This window comes from Eleutherodactylus coqui, chromosome 1 (genome assembly GCF_035609145.1).
Source record: "Eleutherodactylus coqui strain aEleCoq1 chromosome 1, aEleCoq1.hap1, whole genome shotgun sequence".
Classification (NCBI taxonomy): Eukaryota; Metazoa; Chordata; class Amphibia; order Anura; family Eleutherodactylidae; genus Eleutherodactylus; species Eleutherodactylus coqui.
In genome coordinates this window covers 532000282-532023958 of record NC_089837.1, presented here as the reverse complement: position 1 = coordinate 532023958, position 23677 = coordinate 532000282, and the positions used below count along the sequence as shown (strand labels likewise).

Here is a 23677-nt window from a genome sequence, read left to right as displayed (position 1 = left end):
AGTTATATTCTTGTACATAGGGAGCAGTATTATAGCAGTTATATTCTAGTAGTTATATTCTTGTACATAGGGGGAAGTATTATAGTAGTTCTATTCTTGTACATACGGGGCAGTATTATAGTAGTTCTATTCTTGTACATAGGGAGCAGTATTATAGTCATTATATTCTTGTACATAGGGAGCAGTATTAAAGCAGTTATATTCTAGTAGTTATATTCTTGTACATAGGGAGCAGAATTATAGTAGTTATATTCTTGTACATAGGGGGCAGTATTATAGTAGTTATATTCTTGTACATAAGGGTCAGTATTATAGTAGTTATATTCTTGTACATAGGGAGTAGTATTATAGTAGTTATATTCTTGTACATAGGGGGCAGTATTATAGTAGTTATATTCTTGTACATAGAGGGCAGTATTATAGTAGTTATATTCTTGTACATAGGGAGCAGTATTATAGTAGTAATATTCTTGTACATAGAGGGCAGTATTATAGTAGTTATATTCTTGTACATAGGGAGCAGTATTATAGTAGTTATATTCTTGTACATAGGGGGCAGTATTATAGTAGTTATATTCTTGTACATAGGGGGCAGTATTATAGTAATTATATTCTTGTACATAGGGAGCAGTATTATAGTAGTTATATTCTTGTACATAGGAGCAGTATTATAGTAGTTATATTCTTGTACATAGGGGGCAGTATTATAGTAGTTATATTCTTGTACATAGCGGGCAGTATTATAGTAGTTATATTCTTGTACATAGGAGGCAGTATTATAGTAGTTATATTCTTGTACATAGCGGCAGTATTATAGTAGTTATATTCTTGTACATAGGGGGCAGTATTATAGTAGTTATATTCTTGTACATAGGGGACAGTATTATAGTAGTTATATTCTTGTACATAGGGGCAGTATTATAGTAGTTATATTCTTGTACATAGGGGGCAGTATTATAGTAGTTATATTCTAGTAGTTATATTCTTGTACATAGGGGGCAGTATTATAGTAGTTATATTCTTGTACATAGGGGGCAGTATTATAGTAGTTATATTCTTGTACATAGGGGGCAGTATTACAGTAGTTATATTCTTGTACATAGGGGACAGTATTATAGTAGTTATATTCTTGTACATAGGGAGCAGTATTATAGTTGTTATATTCTTGTACATAGGGAGCAGTATTATAGTAGTTATATTCTTGTACATAGGGGGCAGTATTATAGTAGTTATATTCTTGTACATAAGGGTCAGTATTATAGTAGTTATATTCTTGTACATAGGGGGCAGTATTATAGTAGTTATATTCTTGTATATAGGGGCATTATTATAGTAGGTATATTATTTTACATAGGAGGCAGTATTATAGTAGTTATATTCTTGTACATTGGGGGCAGTATTATAGTAGTTATATTCTTGTACATAGGAGCAGTATTATAGTAGTTATATTCTTGTACATAGGGGGCAGTATTATAGTAGTTATATTCTTGTACATAGGAGCAGTATTATAGAAGTTATATTCTTGTACATATGAGCAGTATTAGAGTAGTTATATTCTTGTACATAGGAGGCGGTATTATAGTAGTTATATTCTTGTACATAGGGGGCAGTATTATAGTAGGTGTATTATTTTACATAGGGGCAGTATTATAGTAGTAATATTATTTTACATAGGGGGCAGTATTATAGTATTTATATTATTTTACATAGGGGCAGTATTATAATAGTTATATTCTTGTACATAGGGGGCAGTATTATAGTAGTTATATTCTTGTACATAGGGGGCAGTATTATAGTAGTTATATTCTTGTACATAGGGGGAATTATTATAGTAGTTATATTCTTGTACATAGGAGGCGGTATTATCGTAGTTATATTCTTGTACATAGGGGGCAGTATTATAGTGGTTATATTCTTGTACATAGGGCAGTATTATAGTAGTTATATTCTTGTACTTAGGGGGCAGTATTATAGTACTTGTATTCTTGTATATAGGGGACAGTATTATAGTAGTTATTTTCTTGTACATAGGGGGCAGTATTATAGTAGTTATATTCTTGTACATAGGGGGCAGTATTATAGTAGTTATATTCTTGTACATAGGGGGCAGTATTATAATAGTTATATTCTTGTATATAGGGGCAGTATTATAGTAGTTATATTCTTGTACATAGGGGGCAGTATTATAGTAGTTATATTCTTGTACATAGGGGACAGTATTATAGTAGTTATATTCTTGTACATAGGGGGGCAGTATTATAGTAGTTATATCCTTGTACATAGGGGGGCAGTATTATACTAGTTATATTCCTGTACATAGGGGGGCAGTATTATAGTAGTTATATTCTTGTACATAGGAGCAGTATTATAGTAGTTATATTCTTGTACATAGGGGGCAGTATTATAGTAGTTATATTCTTGTATATAGGGGGCAGTATTCTAGTAGTTATATTCTTGTACATAGGGGCAGTATTATAGTAGTTCTATTCTTGTACATAGGGAGCAGTATTATAGTCATTATATTCTTGTACATAGGGAGCAGTATTATAGCAGTTATATTCTAGTAGTTATATTCTTGTACATAGGAGGCAGTATTATAGTAGTTATATTCTTGTATATAGGGGCAGTATTATAGTAGTTATATTCTTGTATATAGGGGCAGTATTATAGTAGTTATATTCTTGTACATAGGGGGCAGTATTATAGTAGTTATATTCTTGTACATAGGGGACAGTATTATAGTAGTTATATTCTTGTACATAGGGAGCAGTATTATAGTAGTTATATTCTTGTACATAGGGGGCAGTATTATAGTAGTTATATTCTTGTACATAGGAGGCAGTATTATAGTAGTTATATTCTTGTACATAGGGGGCAGTATTATGGTAGTTATATTCTTGTACATAGGGGGAGTATTATAGTAGTTATATTCTTGTACATAGAGGCAGTATTACAGTAGTTATATTCTTGTACATAGAGGGCAGTATTATAGTAGTTATATTCTTGTACATAGAGGCAGTATTATAGTAGTTATATTCTTGTACATAGGGGGCAGTATTATAGTAGTTATATTCTTGTACATAGGAGGCAGTATTATAGTAGTTATATTCTTGTACATTGGAGGCAGTATTATAGTAGTTATATTCTTGTACATATAGGCAGTATTATGGTAGTTATATTCTTGTACATAGGATGCACTATTATAGTAGTTATATTCTTGTACATAGGGGGCAGTATTATAGTAGTTATATTCTTGTACATTGGAGGCAGTATTATAGTAGGTATATTCTTGTACATAGGGGGCAGTATTATAGTAGTTATATTATTGTACATACATGCAGTATTATAGTAGTTATATTCTTGTACATAGGGGGCAGTAATATAGTAGTTATATTATTGTACATACATGCAGTATTATAGTAGTTATATTCTTGTACATAGGGGGCAGTATTATAGTAGTTATATTCTTGTACATTGGAGGCAGTATTATAGTAGGTATATTCTTGTACATAGGGGGCAGTATTATAGTAGTTATATTCTAGTACATAGGGGGGCAGTATTATAGTAGTTATATTCTTGTACATAGGAGGCAGTATTATAGTAGTTATATTCTTGTACATAGGGAGCAGTATTATAGTAGTTATATTCTTGTACATAGGGAGCAGTATTATAGTAGTTATATTCTTGTACATAGGGACAGTATTATAGTAGTTATATTCTTGTACATAGGGAGTAGTATTATAGTAGGTATATTCTTGTACATAGGGGGCAGTATTATACTAGTTATATTCTTGTACATAGGAGGCAGTATTATAGTAGATATATTCTTGTACATAGTAGGCAGTATTATAGTAGGTATATTCTTGTACATAGGGGGCAGTATTATAGTAGTGATACTCTTGTACATAGGGGGCAGTATTATAGTAGTGATATTCTTGTACATAGGGGGCAGTATTATAGTAGTGATATTCTTGTACATAGGGGGCAGTATTATAGTAGTGATATTCTTGTACGTAGGGGGCAGTATAATAGCAGTTATATTCTTGTATATAGGGAGCAGTATTATAGAAGTTATATTCTAGTAGTTATATTCTTGTATATAGGGACCAGTATTATAGCAGTTATATTCTAGTAGTTATATTCTTGTACATAGGGGGCAGTATTATAGCAGTTATATTCTTGTACATAGGGAGCAGTATTATAGCAGTTATATTCTAGTAGTTATATTCTTGTACATAGGGGGCAGTATTATAGTAGTTCTATTCTTGTACATACGGGGCAGTATTATAGTAGTTCTATTCTTGTACATAGGGAGCAGTATTATAGTCATTATATTCTTGTACATAGGGAGCAGTATTATAGCAGTTATATTCTAGTAGTTATATTCTTGTACATAGGGAGCAGTATTATAGTAGTTATATTCTTGTACATAGGGGGCAGTATTATAGTAGTTATATTCTTGTACATAAGGGTCAGTATTATAGTAGTTATATTCTTGTACATAGGGAGTAGTATTATAGTAGTTATATTCTTGTACATAGGGGCAGTATTATAGTAGTTATATTCTTGTACATAGAGGGCAGTATTATAGTAGTTATATTCTTGTACATAGGGAGCAGTATTATAGTAGTAATATTCTTGTACATAGAGGGCAGTATTATAGTAGTTATATTCTTGTACATAGGGAGCAGTATTATAGTAGTTATATTCTTGTACATAGGGAGCAGTATTATAGTAGTTATATTCTTGTACATAGGGGGCAGTATTATAGTAGTAATATTCTTGTACATAGAGGGCAGTATTATAGTAGTTATATTCTTGTACATAGGGAGCAGTATTATAGTAGTTATATTCTTGTACATAGGGGGCAGTATTATAGTAGTTATATTCTTGTTTATAGGGGGCAGTATTATAGTAGTTATATTCTTGTACATAGGGGCAGTATTATAGTAGTTATATTCTTGTACATAGGAGCAGTATTATAGTAGTTATATTCTTGTACATAGGGGGCAGTATTATAGTAGTTATATTCTTGTACATAGCGGGCAGTATTATAGTAGTTATATTCTTGTACATAGGAGGCAGTATTATAGTAGTTATATTCTTGTACATAGCGGCAGTATTATAGTAGTTATATTCTTGTACATAGGGGGCAGTATTATAGTAGTTATATTCTTGTACATAGGGGACAGTATTATAGTAGTTATATTCTTGTACATAGGGGCAGTATTATAGTAGTTATATTCTTGTACATAGGGGGCAGTATTATAGTAGTTATATTCTAGTAGTTATATTCTTGTACATAGGGGGCAGTATTATAGTAGTTATATTCTTGTACATAGGGGGCAGTATTATAGTAGTTATATTCTTGTACATAGGGGGCAGTATTACAGTAGTTATATTCTTGTACATAGGGGACAGTATTATAGTAGTTATATTCTTGTACATAGGGGCATTATTATAGTAGGTATATTATTTTACATAGGAGGCAGTATTATAGTAGTTATATTCTTGTACATTGGGGGCAGTATTATAGTAGTTATATTCTTGTACATAGGAGCAGTATTATAGTAGTTATATTCTTGTACATAGGGGGCAGTATTATAGTAGTTATATTCTTGTACATAGGAGCAGTATTATAGAAGTTATATTCTTGTACATATGAGCAGTATTAGAGTAGTTATATTCTTGTACATAGGAGGCGGTATTATAGTAGTTATATTCTTGTACATAGGGGGCAGTATTATAGTAGGTGTATTATTTTACATAGGGGCAGTATTATAGTAGTAATATTATTTTACATAGGGGGCAGTATTATAGTATTTATATTATTTTACATAGGGGCAGTATTATAATAGTTATATTCTTGTACATAGGGGGCAGTATTATAGTAGTTATATTCTTGTACATAGGGGGAATTATTATAGTAGTTATATTCTTGTACATAGGAGGCGGTATTATCGTAGTTATATTCTTGTACATAGGGGGCAGTATTATAGTGGTTATATTCTTGTACATAGGGCAGTATTATAGTAGTTATATTCTTGTACTTAGGGGGCAGTATTATAGTACTTGTATTCTTGTATATAGGGGACAGTATTATAGTAGTTATTTTCTTGTACATAGGGGGCAGTATTATAGTAGTTATATTCTTGTACATAGGGGGCAGTATTATAGTAGTTATAGTCTTGTACATAGGGGGCAGTATTATAGTAGTTATATTCTTGTATATAGGGGCAGTATTATAGTAGTTATATTCTTGTACATAGGGGGCAGTATTATAGTAGTTATATTCTTGTACATAGGGGACAGTATTATAGTAGTTATATTCTTGTACATAGGGGGGCAGTATTATAGTAGTTATATCCTTGTACATAGGGGGGCAGTATTATACTAGTTATATTCCTGTACATAGGGGGCAGTATTATAGTAGTTATATTCTTGTACATAGGGGGCAGTATTATAGTAGTTATATTCTTGTATATAGGGGGCAGTATTCTAGTAGTTATATTCTTGTACATAGGGGCAGTATTATAGTAGTTCTATTCTTGTACATAGGGAGCAGTATTATAGTCATTATATTCTTGTACATAGGGAGCAGTATTATAGCAGTTATATTCTAGTAGTTATATTCTTGTACATAGGGGACAGTATTATAGTAGTTATATTCTTGTACATAGGGAGCAGTATTATAGTAGTTATATTCTTGTACATAGGGGGCAGTATTATAGTAGTTATATTCTTGTACATAGGGGGCAGTATTATAGTAGTTATATTCTTGTACATAGGGGGCAGTATTATAGTAGTTATATTCTTGTACATAGGGGGGCAGTATTATAGTAGTTATATTCTTGTACATAGGGGGCAGTATTATAGTAGTTATATTCTTGTACATAGGGGGCAGTATTATAGTAGTTATATTCTTGTACATAGGGGGCAGTATTATAGTAGTTATATTCTTGTACATAGGGGGGCAGTATTATAGTAGTTATATTCTTGTACATAGGAGGCAGTATTATAGTAGTTATATTCTTGTACATAGGGAGCAGTATTATAGTAGTTATATCCATGTACATAGGAGGCAGTATTATAGTAGTTATATTCTTGTACATAGGGGGCAGTATTATAGTAGTTATATTCTTGTACATAGGGGGCAGTATTATAGTAGTTATATTCTTGTACATGGGAGGCAGTATTATAGTAGTTATATTCTTGTACATAGGGGGCAGTATTATAGTAGTTATATTCTTGTACATAGGGGCAGTATTATAGTAGTTATATTCTAGTACATAGGGGGCAGCATTATAGTAGTTATATTCTTTTACATAGGGGCAGTATTATAGTAGTTTCTGAAGTATTTCATTGAAGGGAGGATGTATATTTAAAAATTGAAAGAGCAAACACAATGTAAGAATTATCGTCACATTCTCATTCTTCCTGAGACCCCCTACCTAGCTGTGGTCCTCCCTCTCCCATTACTGTCTTCTCAGGAGTCGGTGAGGGCTGTTCTCATGGTAGATTTATATGACCCTTAAAACGAGTCAGATTGTTGACAATTTTGAAACTGCGTCTCCTGTAATGTTGAAATCAGGGGGTTCACATACTTATTTTTTACTGAGCTGACTGCACACTTTTGAAATCAATGGGCAGAGATGTAACATGAAGCTCAGGCACGCTATATGAGGATCCCTTAAATGTCAGCGCTGATGTCCCCTTATATAGGAGAAGGGTCCACTGGGCACCGAAGCCCTCGTACCTTAGTAACTCCTGCACTGTTATATCTGTGCCCCTGTCAGGGCTCGCTATGGATATTGACGAGCGTTGTCTGTGCACTCCTGTCATGTAAACCAACACTTTCACACATCATGAAGATTTACGGACCGACCCTCTCCTTTCTGGAACCAGTGAACAGATTCTGATGTCATACAGGTGTAATACAGTGATTATGACATCAGTTTCCTTACACTGAAGTCTTGGAATTTCCAGGAAGGAGAGAGATTTCATGCTGCTGACACAATGTAACAAAGCTTGAGCTGCATAAGTAGGACGAGGTCCAGTTAAGTTCAGGAGGGCCATTTCGGACTCGGCTTCCTTCAGCATATCCACATTTTAATTTGCAGGCTGTGACTGAAGTCAATGTAATATACGGTCACACCGAGTCCGCCAGAACAAGAAGACTTTGGTTGTTGGGGATTATCTCTCCTTGACTAATATCACTAGGGCTTCCTCCTTGTAGAGTCTGTTTCCTAAAGATTGTCTCTGTTCTCCTCCTTATATTTCTTCTCTGTCAATTAGAAAAAGTCTAGCCAGCAGAAGATGTCGGCTTTGTATCCACCATGTGTAGAAGGCCTGCAGGTACTATAGGTGTGAGGTCAGGGTGAAGACTGCAGAGCAGTAGAGTCAACATAATCAGAGGGAGATAAGTGTAGATCTAGGTTATAAATGGCTGGGGGAGTTGTAAGGTAGATGTGGAGGGTTGGAGATGGCATGGTAGCAGAGTTGGGTAGGTTGGATATAATTGGTTGAAGATGGTAGGGTAGTGGGGTATAGTTGGAGATAGAGATGGTAGGATAGCAAGGTTTAGCTGGTACAGTCACTGTTCATACATTACTCATCCTGTACTGATCCTGAGTTACATCCTGTATTATACTCCAGAGCTGCACTCACTATTCTGCTGGTGGAGTCACTGTGTACATACATTACTCATCCTGTACTGATCCTGAGTTACATCCTGTATTATACTCCAGAGCTGCACTCACTATTCTGCTGGTGGAGTCACTGTGTACATACATTACTTATCCTGTACTGCTCCTGAGTTACATCCTGTATTATACTCCAGAGCTGCACTCACTATTCTGCTGGTGGAGTCACTGTGTACATACATTACTTATCCTGTACTGATCCCTGAGTTACATCCTGTATTATACTCCAGAGCTGCACTCACTATTCTGCTGGTGGAGTCACTGTGTACATACATTACTTATCCTGTACTGATCCTGAGTTACATCCTGTATTATACTGCAGAGCTGCACTCACTATTCTGCTGGTGGAGTCACTGTGTACATACATTACTTATCCTGTACTGACCCTTAGTTACATCTTGTATTATACTCCAGAGCTGCACTCACTATTCTGCTGGTGGAGTCACTGTGTACATACATTACTTATCCTGTACTGCTCCTGAGTTACATCCTGTATTATACTCCAGAGCTGCACTCACTATTCTGCTGGTGGAGTCACTGTGTACATACATTACCTATCCTGTACTGATCCTGAGTTACATCCTGTATTATACTCCAGGGCTGCACTCACTATTCTGCTGGTGGAGTCACTGTGTACATACATTACTTATCCTGTACTGCTCCTGAGTTACATCCTGTATTATACTCCAGAGCTGCACTCACTATTCTGCTGGTGGAGTCACTGTGTACATCCATTACTTATCCTGTACTGCTCCTGAGTTACATCCTGTATTATACCCCAGAGCTGCACTCACTATTCTGCTGGTGGAGTCACTGTGTACATACATTACTTATCCTGTACTGCTCCTGAGTTACATCCTGTATTATACTCCAGAGCTGCACTCACTATTCTGCTGGTGGAGTCACTGTGTACATACATTACTTATCCTGTACTGATCCTGAGTTACATCCTGTATTATACCCCAGAGCTGCACTCACTATTCTGCTGGTGGAGTCACTGTGTACATACATTACTTATCCTGTACTGCTCCTGAGTTACATCCTGTATTATACTCCAGAGCTGCACTCACTATTCTGCTGGTGGAGTCACTGTGTACATACATTACCTATCCTGTACTGATCCTGAGTTACATCCTGTATTATACCCCAGAGCTGCACTCACTATTCTGCTGGTGGAGTCACTGAGTACATGCATTACTTATCCTGTACTGATCCTGAGTTACATCCTGTATTATACTCCAGAGCTGCACTCACTATTCTGCTGGTGGAGTCACTGTGTACATACATTACTTATCCTGTACTGATCCTGAGTTACATCGTGTATTATACTCCAGAGCTGCACTCACTATTCTGCTGGTGGAGTCACTGTGTACATACATTACTTATCCTGTACTGATCCTGAGTTACATCCTGTATTATACCCCAGAGCTGCACTCACTATTCTGCTGGTGGAGTCACTGTGTACATACATTACTTATCCTGTACTGCTCCTCAGTTACATCCTGTAGATCTTTTTTATTATAAAAGTGAAAAACATACCAATAAACAGAACATAAATATCGCTCACTTGGCATAAAAGACAAACATAAAACAAAACCAAATCATCCCTTATATTATCCGTACTTTGCCTTACTGCAGGACAAAGGGACAAAAGCCAAAGGTCCATCTGGTCCAAATAATACACACCGCACACTACACCAACCTGCACTCCAAACTACACTCACTCATCCTCACCAATACATATATACTACATACTACATATAACAATATACCCACATGTGAGAAAACATCCCTAACTGACAGGATCCAGCCGGAAATCCCAAAAAAGGAGAAAGAAAACGACTAATAAACGAAATTCCAGCCAAAACAATTATATAATAATAACAATAATACTAACAACAAAAAGTAATAATAATAACAAGAACAACCCAATACCCTTATTTTGGTACCATTTTTTTTGTTTTGTTTTAATTTTGTATTTTTTTTTTTTAACTTTTTAAAATCTTTTTAATTTTTTATAATTTTTTTTTTTTTTAATGCCCACCACCTAAAGAATAAAACATTACATAATCCTAAACTAACCCTATACCCAGACCAAACCACCACACACCCCAAACAACCCCCTACGGTGCAGCCTGGGAGCCACGCCTGCATCCCAAGTCCGTGCTCAATGTCTATGTCCAGGACGAGCCGAGCTGCACCGCATACACACACCCTGCCCGCCGCAGCCTGAGGGCCACGCCTGCACCAACAGTCCGTGCCCAATGTTCATTGTCCGGGACGTGTCAAGCTACGGCTGAGGCATAAATCCCCCCCCCCCCCAATAAACCCCCACCCAACCTATCTATAACCCCTAGCCCTATATACAAAACAAAACATAACAAAACATATAACATCTCTTATACTACACAACTACAAACCAACACTACATATTAATACCCGAAAGCCTTAGGCCTCCTTCCCACGAGCGTGACGGGCTCCGCAGCGTAATATTCCGCTGCGAAGCCCGTCACGGCGCCCCCCAGAGCCCCTATACTTACCTGCGGGAGATAGCGTGAAATCGCTTCCCCGCCCACCGCCGCCACGTCACCGCCCGTCACCGCCCACCGCCGCGCGTCACCGGCCGTGTCACGTGACGCGGCCGGCCGTGTCACGTGACGCGGCCGTGCGCGTCATATGGCGTCATATGACGCGCGGCGGTGGGCGGGAAAGCGTTTTTTCACGCTATCTCCCGCTGGTGACAGCGGGAGATAGCGTGAACGGACGGCTTCCATTGACTGCAATGGAAGCCGTCAGTGCGTACAGCCCGTCCTCACCCGCAGAAAATAGAGCATGCTGCGGGTGAGGACGGGAGAAATCGCGGTGCGTAATTCCGCGGTGGAATTACGCATCGTGAGCATTGTGCTATTAGGTTCAATAGAACCTAATAGCTGCGGGCAACGCAGCGGATTTTCGCCGCGAATTACGCGGCGGAAATCCGTTCGTGGGAAGGAGGCCTAAGGTTCAGTTACCTGCAGCCGTACATACTTTATCTTTGACCGAAAACAAAAACTCTACTAGTGTCACACTCAGCCCTCCACAAGGACTGGATATGATAAGCCGGGCACCGACCAAATAGAGAAACACTATCCCTATAGTTAATCTGTCCCTACAATGTCCCTACTCCTTCCCTAAAACTTACCCTCAGAGAAAACTGTCCCTACCTCTCCCTATTCTGTCCCTACAAAGACCCTAACAATAAGAAGACTGTCCCTAACGAAAGACAAACCCTCTCCATAGGAGAGAGGCCTTAGTCGTGCCCGACCTCTCATAATCCAGAGAGCGCACCTTCACCAGGTCACCCAGGATGTTCCTATTCACCTCATCCACGGGGAGGATTTTCTCTTCCATCGAAACTAGACACCGTGCGTTCCAAATGTGAAACCTGACCACTAGGCTGACTAAGAATAAAGTGCACCGGTCCCTGCCACCAAGGTCCCTGAATGCCCCATAGACCCATTCCGCATACGAGAGGCGTGCCAACCTGGGCCAACCAATGGAGGCTCCCACCCGATTGTATACCTCTGTATTAAAGGGACACTGAAACAGGAAATGCTCCATGCTTTCCAGCACGTTGCTGCACTCCTGGCGGGGACAACCCCTATCCACCAGTGGCCTGCTCTTCAAGTTGCCCCTTACATACAGTCTCCCGTGGAAACAGCACCAAGTCAAGTCCCAAAACTTCACGGGGATCCTGTCAGAATTCAATAAACGTAACCCTCCCTCCAGGTCCCGACTTGGGCAGTCCTTGAGCGCCAGGGGCTTCTGGAAATGGGTCAACAGAACCCTCTTATCGAGGAGTTTCCTCGACAGAGTTCTGATCTCCCACATCCCCAGACCCCACCGACATATCATCTTCAGAACCACGGTAGCGTAATCCGGAAGATGCCCGTGCTGCGTGCGAAGGTCCTTCACTCGCCCTCCTGTCTCCCATTCCTGGAAGAAAGGCCGAAGCCATCCCCAACAGGAGAATACCCACGGAGGAGCCCTCTCTTGCCAGAGGTTGCCTATGTTGATCTTAACAAAGGTGTTTACAAGAAACACCACGGGGTTGACCATAGATAACCCCCCTAATCTCCTCGTGCGGTATGTGACATCTCTCCTAATTAGGTTCAACCTGTTCCCCCACAACATTAGGAAGAACAGGTTGTAGACCGGGGTCCAGAGAGGCTCTGGAAAAGTGCATACACTGCCCAGGTAGATGAATAAAGGGAGCAGGTATGTTTTGATCAGGTTAACCCTTTCCCGAAGGGTCAAAGACCAACCCTTCCACTGGGCCACCTTCTGAGTGGCACCATCGAGCCGGACCACCCAATTTTGCATGGGGTAATCTCCCCGGCCAAATTTGATGTAGAGAACTTTAGCCGAGTCCTGGGGCACTGGAAGGGTGTTCGGGAGACCAAATGTGGGATCTCCCCTTCCTAACCAGAGACTTTCGCACTTATCCCAGTTGATGCCGGACCCGGATGCTTCCGAGTAGCGATCCACCTCTGCCATCACATACTCTGCCTCCTCCCTCGAGGACACAAAGACGGTGACGTCATCAGCGTATGCTGCCACCCTGAGGGCGGCTTCCATCACCGCCCGATCCATCCCGACCCCCGACATAGACCCACCATCAATCCTCCTAAGGAAGGGATCAATGGCAAACACGTACAGCAAGGGGCTCAGAGGACAACCCTGACGGACGCCAGACCCAACCTCAAATGGGTGGCCGACCCAACCGTTCACTAGCGGGAAAGTCTCAGCCCCCGCGTACAATGTCTTGAGCCAATTGACAAACCCCACTGGCAGGCCATATCTCAGAAGAACAGACCAGAGGTACTTGTGATTAACCCGATCAAACGCTTTGGCCTGATCCAAGGACAGCAGGTACCCCTCCCAGTGACCAGCCCTACCCTGCTCCACTGCCTCCCGGACACCTAGAACAGCACTAAAGGTGCTACAACCTGGAACAGAGCAATGCTGGGCGCCCGAGAGGAGCCGGGGTGCAAACTTGACCAGCCGATTAAACAGCACTTTTGCCAGAACCTTCCTGTCCGTATTGAGAAGTGCTATGGGACGCCAGTTCTCAATACGGCTCGAGTCTTTACCCTTTGACAGAAGGATCAAAGCCGACCTCCTCATTGACTTTGGGAGAGTGTCCGAGGAAAGACACTCATTGAAAACCTCAGTCAAGAGGGGACTCAAGAGGTCCTTAAAGGTCTTATAGTACTCAGATGTTAAGCCATCCGGTCCTGGCGATTTTTTGAGCGCAAGCCCATCAATCGCCAGTTTAACTTCCTCTATGTTGATCTCCTCTGTCAAAACATTAAGGGAGATGTCATCCCCTGGCTCAGGAACAGCTTCAGCCAGGAAAGCCGACATCACATCTCGATCTAGATCCCTCTTTCTCAAAAGGTGCGAGTAGAAGGATCTGATGACTTCCAGAATCCCTGATCTGGACCTGTTCAGAGATCCTGTACCGTCAATCAGTCCAGTGACAACTTTACGATTCACTGACATCTTGCAGTTTCTGTAAGGGTCAGGTGAGTGGTACTTCCCGAAGTCCCTCTCAAAAACCAAAGATGCGTGCCTATTATACTGGCAGCCTTTGAGCAAAGACTTCACTCTGGAGATCTCCTCGCGGCTACCTCCAGTCGAGACGAGATGTTCGAGTTTCCTCCTCAGGCCCTGATAAAGACGGTACTTACTCAGGCTCCTGAGGCTAGAGAGCTGGCGGAAGAACCTCGCCGCCCTGATCTTGAGCATCTCCCACCACTCTGACTTACTGCTACAAAGATCCAGTAATGGTACCTGGCTCTGCAGAAAATCCTCAAAGGACTGTCTTATCTCTGCTTCCTCCAGGAGTGATGAATTCAGCCTCCATAAGCCTCTACCCATCCGGGGGGTCTCTGCAACATTCAGGGAAAACAAAATCAGACAGTGGTCGGAGAACTCCACCTCAACAACGGACACTGGTGAAGAGATGGCTTCCTCCTTCAAATAAAACCTATCTATTCTAGACCTACACTCGCCTCTATAATAGGTGAAACCCGTGTGGCCTGGGGTGTGCCGGATGTGGACATCCACCAGGCGAGCTTCGCTAGCTATGCTATTAAGCGCGACGCTATCATAAGTCAGCTTGCCTAGGGAGCCTCCCCTGTCATGGGTCCTCGTGACTGCGTTAAAGTCACCCCCAAAGATCACCTGCCGACTGGTAAAAAGGTACGGCTTGATCCTCATAAAGAGATCCTTGCGGTCCCGCTTGGTTTGGGGACCGTAGATGTTGATTAGCCGAAGCTCTTGTCCCTTCATGAGAACATCCAGGATCAGGCACCTCCCTATTTCTAACTCGATAACCCGTCGGCATTCAACCGCTGCGGTAAAAAGTACCGCCACTCCACTATATGGCTCGGCCGCAAGAGACCAGTAAGATGGACCAGACCTCCATTCCCTCCTTGCCTTATGCACAGCTGCCAAATTTGGCAGCCTGGTCTCTTGCAAAAACAAAATGTCTGCTTCAACGCGGCCGAGAAAATCAAAGGCCGCAAATCTAGCCATATCAGACTTAATGCTGGCAACATTAATGGATGCCAGCGTCAACGGAGCGGGTGCCGCCATCATTGGTGATTGAGTTAGATGGCTTTCTTCTTCCCACCCCCCTTCTCATCAGGGTCTGAGGATGACCCCTTGCCACGTTTCTTGGACACTGAAAGGTCCATGGCAAGGGGCTCCTCAACCTCGTCCTCCTTGCCACTGGGCTCTGGGCCAGCCCTCCCCCTGGAGGTCACCAAACCCCCACAAGAGGAAGGCTCAGCACCCCCTGTAGGCCCCACGCTTGTCCTAGGCACCTCTTCCTCCGAGGACGAGAGAGCTTGGTACCTGTTGGAGAGCCCAACAAGAGGAGAGTTTGGATTGCCTTCCTGCACCTGGCCCGTTGCAGGGGAAGATTTCCCTTCCCTTTTTTTCATTTTCTTGGAGCCCTGCTTGCGCTTTTTCTTTTGCCACTCATCCTTGCCCTCACCCACACTTTCATAGTGGGAAGAATCTGAATAAGTGGCATCCTCTTCCCTTTGGATCCTCCTGACCTCCTCATCCAGCTCCCTGTCCCCTGGAGCCTCAGCCACATGATTTGCGTCCGGAGCAGGGGCCAGCATTGACCCACCTGCCACCTGGGTTTCCACCAGCTCCCTGCCCCTTCCGCGCTTCTCTTGGCGCCTTAACTTGGCTGCCCCAGCATGTTTGTTCTTCCTTGGCTCCTGGGCTCCATCGCCTCTGCTGGTCCCCTCCCCTGCAGAAGCAACCTCACGGCTCTCCTCCGCTGGGGCCATGACCGCATTGGCGAAAGAGCGCGGACAGCGACTGAATGGGTGACCGAGGTCACCACACAGGTGACACCTAATCTCTGCACAAGATGCCGCAAGATGACCTACCTCGCCACACAGAGCGCACTTGATGACGTTACAGGCTGCACTCAAATGTGTGGGGTCGCCGCACTTGTGACAGAGCTTCGGCTGCCCCTGGTAGAAGGCCAAGATACGATCCCTGCCAAGGAAAGCCGCGGATGGTATGTGGGCCACCGAATTCCCTGAACGCTTAAGTTTCACCATAAACGTCCAGGCTCCGGACCAGATGCCGTGTTCGTCCCGGTTCTTATTGGGCATATCCACCACCTCTCCGTACCGACTTATCCAAGTCATGATATCGTAACAAGAGAGGGACTCGTTACGAGTCAAAACGGTCACTCTCTTGACTCCAGTCTGGCGGGTTACCACTTGTGCAGCGAAACCGCGCCAGCCGGGCTCGTCCTTCATCAGCTCATAATTCCCCCAGAAGAGCTCCAGGCCCTCCGGGCGAGCAAAGCTGATGTCGAACTCAGACGTGCCATAAGGATGGATCAGGGCATAGATGTCATTTGCCCTGAAACCCATCTTCAGCAGAAGCTCCACCACCTTACTCCTGGATGGGCACGCGTCATTGCCTCTCCACTGAAGACGAGCCACATTCCTACGGCCAATGTCCTGCCCGGTTGTCGGCAGGGACCAGACGGTCTCCCCCCTTTGTTCTCGGAAGGCACCAAGACCATGTCTCTCCACCCAGAGAGACAAATCCATAACTCTGCCCCCTACATTCATCGAGCTCTCCCCCCTCCTCAGGGCCTCCAGGAGGCGCTGTTGCAAAACGCCGTCCCCAGAGCCCAAAGACGAGGAGGACGCATCCCCCCTCCCTCCAGCGGCGACACTGGCATAACTTCTACCAGATGTTGTCGCCGCTGGAGGGGCGACTGGATCCTGACCCACCCCCTGACTACCCTCCAAAGCCCCACCCTCCCGTACAAAAGGTGGCATACCAGCCGGGGAATCGGGGACACCTGTTCCTGCAGGAACAGGGGCAACAGGAGCAGCAGGGGTACCAACAGCCGCATCCATTACCGCACTCACTTCTCCATTAGCTGCTGGACCAGGACCCATGTTACCTTTACTCTTAATTTTCTCTTTATGCCCTGAGGGCAAGTCCATGGCACCTTCGGTGGGTGGCTGAAGATGTACTTCAACATTTCTTTTGACATTGGTGGCTGTAGCTCCGCCCACCTTAGCCACTCTTGGATCTGCAGCTCCTCCAGCTTTCCTTCCAGCAGCAGAAGGATGCTTACCATGTGTGGGAGGATCGGCAGACCCAGCCACCACCCCCTGCGCCCCCTCTGCACCGGAAAGGCGCTTTAGGGACACAGGGGGGACAGCTAAGCCACCACCGGTGGGACCTGGTGCCGTATCACGCCCCCCTCCCACTGGGACGTGACCAACAGCGCCAGCACCTCTGGACTGGCCGCGACTCTTCGCTTTCCCAATGCTCTTCTCCACCTCCTTTACTCCTCCATTCCCACTACTAACACAAGCGGGCTTGGAGTTTTGGGCCGCATTAACCCTCTCTTCCCCAGTCCCCTGCACCGGACCCACCATAGAGCCCGGGACTAGGAGCTCAGGGCTACCACCCTGGTCTGACTTTGCAGCCAAACCAGAGTGCTTGGTGACATAAACGAACTTTTCTTGAATATACGTTTTTTCCTTTTTCCTCCTCTTTTTGTTTGAGGTTTCTGGGGGCAAATCCTTTCCAAAGTAGCAGGATTGTAGCCTCTCTGGGGACTCCTGCAGCTGTATCTGCCGCATTATCAGCGCCCCCTCTCCACTGCTGCTGCAGCTGTCGTCGGTGTCCTCCTGGTCAGATTCGCCTGACGTGGGGGGCAGGCTGACCTGTTCAGCTGGGATGCTGGGCCCAGTAGTCCCACCTGGCAGCGACGATTGCTGCTCACCAGAGCACCCAGCTCGCCCATCCTCAGCACTGTCTGATTCGCCTGTGCTGCTGCTTGAGCACCTGGCAGAGCGCTCTTTAATGCCGCAACTGCTCACAGATGCCATTTTGCTAAACCTTTCGTCGTTTAACAGTTTCTCTTTGAAAGGCCCGCTTCTTTCCAGAATCCTTTCCCTTTCCTCCTCATAAAACTCAATGGCCTCCTCACAGGCTTCAATCTGCCGTGATGTGGCTACCTTCCTGGTGCGGGATCTGGCCCGCTCCGCATCATAGCGGGCAGCATGCAGCTCCTGCCTATATTTATTCAGCTGCCTCCCGACATGCCCAAAGTCCTTCATATACTTGGCAATGCGTGATGCCACATCCGTCACTGACTCGCCCTCCTTGCGATCAGCCCAACTTGCCTGCAAACGTTGTTTTGCCGCGTGGTCCTCCACTCTCTTCCTCTGGCTGCGGGTCCTCTTGGGCTCCTCCAGGGGAGTCAGGGTGACATTGCTGCCACTCTGACCAGGTGTTCTCCCCTCCTGGGGTGCAGTCCTCCCTCCCCCCGACCGAAGCCGGAGGGAGGAGGTCTGGGACTCCATGGCTGGAGCAAGCCCAGCACCTGTAGACTTGGCTGGGTAAGCTTTCCTCTTACTGGTGACCACACCCTGGATCCTGCAGAGCTCTCACACACCCAACCTTCTCCAGAGCTGCACTCACTATTCTGCTGGTGGAGTCACTGTGTACATACATTACTTATCCTGTACTGATCCTGAGTTACATCCTGTATTATACTCCAGAGCTGCACTCCCTATTCTGCTGGTGGAGTCACTGTGTTCATACATTACTTATCCTGTACTGCTCCTGAGTTATATCCTGTATTATACTCCAGAGCTGCACTCACTATTCTGCTGGTGGAGTCACTGTGTACATACATTACTTATCCTGTACTGATCCTGAGTTACATCCTGTATTATACTCCAGAGCTGCACTCCCTATTCTGCTGGTGGAGTCACTGTGTTCATACATTACTTATCCTGTACTGCTCCTGAGTTATATCCTGTATTATACTCCAGAGCTGCACTCCCTATTCTGCTGGTGGAGTCACTGTGTACATACATTACTTATCCTGTACTGCTCCTGAGTTACATCCTGTATTATACTCCAGAGCTGCACTCACTATTCATCTGACTGCCTGTGCTCCCGTCTCTGTGATACCTCCAGCTTGTAGTAGATATTTGTGAGGAATTTTCACCATATTTGTTCTAAAATTTTCAACGTCTTAAGTCTTTGTCCAAAATTGTCAAGAAAAGGTGTGTTTCATTAAAAGTGGTTGTGGTTTGTCAGTGTGATGCAGCTCTGGATGTGAGTGGAGTATGAGACGTGAAGTAACAGTTGAAGCAGGCGGAGTCTGTTATCCGCAGGAGGATTTTACGCTACAACTCTTAAGGCTGGGTTCACACTAGGCGGAAATTCCGTCCGGAATTTCACCGCGGCAAATCCGCCTGCAGCCGCTAATTCCGGAATTGGCAAGCCATGTGGACGAGATTCCTCAGAAATCTCGTCCACACGGGACGGCGCATCTGCCGCAGCAAAGCCGGCACTGCGGCCTGGATTAGCCGGCCGCAGCATGCTAATTCTTTTTCTTCCTCCGCTGCAGTCGCGCTCTCCCCTATGGGAGCGCTGGCCGCAGCGGAAGAGCGAGCGCCGGACCGCTTCCAAACCTGCGGCTAAGTGCTGCGGGTTTTGAAGCAGCGCTTCTCCTGGCGGAAATGTCGCAGTTTTTCGCTGCGGCCAAACCGCGAGATTTCCACTGGGATTCCGCTATATGGGAACTCAGGCTTAGAGGGGGTTTTCCAGCGTTGCCTACAGGAAGATTCCCCTTTACTGACAGGAAGCAGAGATCTTGAAAATAAAGAGGAAGTGAAACACAAAGTCTGTTAGAAAGTTGTGGACCTTTCGGCTCTCTTGCCCCTCGGCGACCGCCGGACTCCATCTTGTTGCCGCTTTTTGTAGATAGGAAACTGGGATTTCCTGTGTGAAATCTTTTGGGGCGTTTGGTGTCCTTTCTGGACGGCGAGGAGTCGCTCTCCCCTCCGCCGATCCCGCACAGGGGAGGCTATAGAGACGGCAGCCTCTTAGATTGGGTAGAAGTCGTCTCAGGCTGTCACACAGCAGCGCGCTCGCAGATCTCCTCCAGTCACACCCCATCCTGCTGCCCCGTACATCTTCAGGATATCAGAAGCCCTGTACTCACCAGGAGGGTCAGTCACTAAAATCCACTACTATTTAGAATAATTCACTATCATTCACCTCCCCCCCTTCTATTTACCACTATACATTATCATCAATCCCCACAAGTCCCCGTCATTCACTTCTGTTCACTACCAGTCCCCTTCATTCAGCACACTTCACTATCATCTCAGCATCTACCGGTAGTCATCATCCTCTCCTCTGCACGGCTGTATCATTATCACTCACCACCAATCACAACCATTCACCACTGCTCACCACCAATCCCAACCATTCACTACTGCTCACCACCAATCACAACCCTTCACTACTGCTCACCACCAATCACAACCATTCACCACTGCTCACCACCAATCCCAACCATTCACTACTGCTCACCACCAATCACAACCATTCACTACTGCTCACCACCAATCACAACCATTCACCACTGCTCACCACCAATCACAACCATTCACCACTGCTCACCACCAATCACAGCCCTTCACTACTGCTCACCACCAATCACAGCCCTTCACTACTGCTTACCACCAATCACAGCCCTTCACTACTGCTCACCACCAATCACAACCATTCACTACTGCTCACCACCAATCACAACCATTCACCACTGCTCACCACCAATCACAACCATTCACTACTGCTCACCACCAATCACAACCCTTCACTACTGGTCACCACCAATCACAACCATTCACCACTGCTCACCACCAATCACAACCATTCACTACTGCTCACCACCAATCACAACCCTTCACTACTGCTCACCACCAATCACAACCATTCACTACTGCTCACCACCAATCACAACCATTCACCACTGCTCACCACCAATCCCAACCATTCACTACTGCTCACCACCAATCACAACCATTCACTACTGCTCACCACCAATCACAACCATTCACCACTGCTCACCACCAATCACAACCATTCACCACTGCTCACCACCAATCACAGCCCTTCACTACTGCTCACCACCAATCACAGCCCTTCACTACTGCTTACCACCAATCACAGCCCTTCACTACTGCTCACCACCAATCACAACCATTCACTACTGCTCACCACCAATCACAACCATTCACCACTGCTCACCACCAATCACAACCATTCACTACTGCTCACCACCAATCACAACCCTTCACTACTGGTCACCACCAATCACAACCATTCACCACTGCTCACCACCAATCACAACCATTCACTACTGCTCACCACCAATCACAACCCTTCACTACTGCTCACCACCAATCACAACCATTCACTACTGCTCACCACCAATCACAACCATTCACCACTGCTCACCACCAATCACAACCATTCACCACTGCTCACCACCAATCACAGCCCTTCACTACTGCTCACCACCAATCACAGCCCTTCACTACTGCTCACCACCAATCACAGCCCTTCACTACTGCTCACCACCAATCACAACCATTCACTACTGCTCACCACCAATCACAACCATTCACCACTGCTCACCACCAATCACAACCATTCACTACTGCTCACCACCAATCACAACCCTTCACTACTGGTCACCACCAATCACAACCATTCACCACTGCTCACCACCAATCACAACCATTCACTACTGCTCACCACCAATCACAACCCTTCACTACTGCTCACCACCAATCACAACCATTCACCACTGCTCACCACCAATCACAACCATTCACCACTGCTCACCACCAATCACAACCATTCACCACTGCTCACCACCAATCACAACCATTCACCACTGCTCACCACCAATCACAGCCCTTCACTGCTGCTCACCACCAATCACAACCCTTCACTACTGCTCACCACCAATCACAACCATTCACTACTGCTCACCTCCAATCACAGCCCTTCACTACTGCTCACCACCAATCACAACCATTCACTACTGCTCACCACCAATCACAACCATTCACTACTGCTCACCACCAATCACAACCATTCACTACTGCTCACCACCAATCACAACCATTCACCACTGCTCACCACCAATCACAACCATTCACTACTGGTCACCACCAATCACAACCATTCTCTACTGCTCACCACCAATCACAGCCCTTCACTACTGCTCACCACCAATCACAACCATTCACTACTGGTCACCACCAATCACAACCATTCATTACTGCTCACCACCAATCACAACCATTCACCACTGCTCACCACCAATCACAACCATTCACTACTGGTCACCACCAATCACAACCATTCATTACTGCTCACCACCAATCACAACCATTCACCACTGCTCACCACCAATCACAACCATTCACTACTGCTCACCACCAATCACAACCATTCACTACTGCTCACCACCAATCACAACCATTCACTACTGCTCACCACCAATCACAACCATTCACTACTGCTCACCACCAATCACAACCATTCACTACTGCTCACCACCAATCACAACCATTCACTACTGCTCACCACCAATCACAACCATTCACTACTGCTCACCACCAATCACAACCATTCACTACTGCTCACCACCAATCACAACCATTCTCTACTGCTCACCACCAATCACAGCCATTCACTACTGCTCACCACCAATCACAACCATTCACTACTGCTCACCACCAATCACAACCATTCACTACTGCTCACCACCAATCACAACCATTCACCACTGCTCACCACCAATCACAACCATTCTCTACTGCTCACCACCAATCACAGCCCTTCACTACTGCTCACCACCAATCACAACCATTCACTACTGCTCACCACCAATCACAGCCCTTCACTACTGCTCACCAACACATCCAACGTTTGCTGCTATTCAATCGCCATCCCCGTTGTGATTCACAATAATTCACACCATTCACCGCTTTACTATATATCATCATTCAGCTCTATTCACTAGTATTCATCACCAGTCACCATCATTCATTTATTCCATTAGTCACTACCGTATACCACTGGTTAATGCTATTCCTTATCATTCACCACCAGTCATAACCATTCACTTCTGTTCACCACCAGTCCCCACTGTGTACTGTTGGTTACAACTATGCACCACCATTCACTATTTCCACCTGTCCTCACCATAGACCATTGGATATAACTATTCACTCTCATTCACTGCCATTCTTCCCCATTCACTATTTCCACCTGTCCTCACCATAGACCATTGGATATAACTATTCACTCTCATTCACTGCCATTCTTCCCCATTCACTATTTCCACCAGTGACCACCATTCCATTGGTTACTTCCATCAGTCATTAACATATATTATTGGTTTTACTACTCTTCACCCCCAGTCAGCACCGTGTCGTTATCATTCACCAACTGCCACAACTATTCACTACGATTCCCGCCATTCACCCCTATTAACACTGTTTACTTCTAGTAACGCTCATTAGCCACCATTCTCTGCCGTTTAT

The 23677-nt window shown here is 44.4% G+C and overlaps 1 protein-coding gene across 1 annotated transcript in view; it reads left to right on the top strand.

The window, feature by feature from the left end:
• RHOG (ras homolog family member G) overlaps nucleotides 1-23677 on the top strand; it is a 36914-nt gene that overhangs the window by 8734 nt on the left and 4503 nt on the right. The gene's annotated exons all lie outside the window — the stretch shown is intronic.